Raw genomic sequence first — 1,144 nt, forward strand, 5'->3', positions numbered from 1 at the left:
CTCGCCATGGGCCCGTCACAATGGGGCGCTGCGGGAGGCAGGGAGGGCAGGGGGCCGTAGCTGCGTGATGCTCTAGGCTGAGCGCAGCACTCACTGAAAGAAACCTCCTGGGACCGTTCGTTCCCCTCTCGTCTAACATTTCTACTCCTGCCAGAGCTGACTTGTGCAAGGGGCCCTCTGAAGCAGCTTGGGCTCTACTGCACCGAAGTGCAGCCTGCCTCTCGCCCGCGGGCTCCTCAGTTCCCCTCTGGCCCCTATTCCTTCCCTCCGGGAAGAGCGCACACCAGCCTCGCTGCGGGTATTTGTACCCGAAAGCTTGCAGAGAAGAATTGTTCCAACCAGTGGCACCGCGTAGGGGGTCCACGGGCACCCCCTGAGAGCGCCGGTGCACCCCCTGGCTGGCTGCACTCCCCACTTAGGTAACGGGTAGGTAGAAGCAATGGTGCCCCCCCCCACGCGGGTGCTGCCCAGGGGCTGGGAGTGCTGGATGTAGCACCGCAGTCGCGTCCCGGAGCGCCGCGGCCACTTCCCGGTTGGCGAGTTTTGCTGACCCCCCCCCCCCCCCCCCCCCCCCCTCCCCAAGCAGAGGGAGTACAGGAGCATGTTGACTAAGATGGCGCCAGTAGCCCATGGCTCCAACCACAAACAACTAGTGCTTCCCAAGACTGGGGAGGCACAGTTTGTGGGTGGCAGCATTGGCAGCGGGGTGGGGAAGGATGACTGCCCGCAGAAGCCGGTGGTAGCCAATTTCAGGGGGGGGCTCGTGACCCCCCATGCTCCCCCTACGCATTGCCTATGGTTCCAACTATTTGAGTTGGTCTAATAAAATATACGCATTTACCCAAGGAACCTTGTCTGCCTATGTCCTTAGACCAACACGGCCACCAAAGTCTCGTGATTCTCCTCAGTTTTCATTCAGTTAAATGAAGCCGTTGCCTTACTGAACTCCAGGCTAAGGGGAAGTGAGACCAAAGCCTCTCCCTCCATCCCTCTGCCACAGCTGGAAACCTGGTGGAGGAAAGGAACAAACCCCCAGGTTCTGTACAAAGGAAGATCAGTAAGAGGCACGGAAATATGTTTGTTTAATTTGCTTAGACCCAATGGAGCATTTTTAAAACCAGCTTTAAATGACATTTTACAATTT

The sequence above is a fragment of the Alligator sinensis genome, unplaced genomic scaffold (genome assembly GCF_000455745.1).
Source record: "Alligator sinensis unplaced genomic scaffold, ASM45574v1 scaffold193_1, whole genome shotgun sequence".
Taxonomy (NCBI): Eukaryota; Metazoa; Chordata; order Crocodylia; family Alligatoridae; genus Alligator; species Alligator sinensis.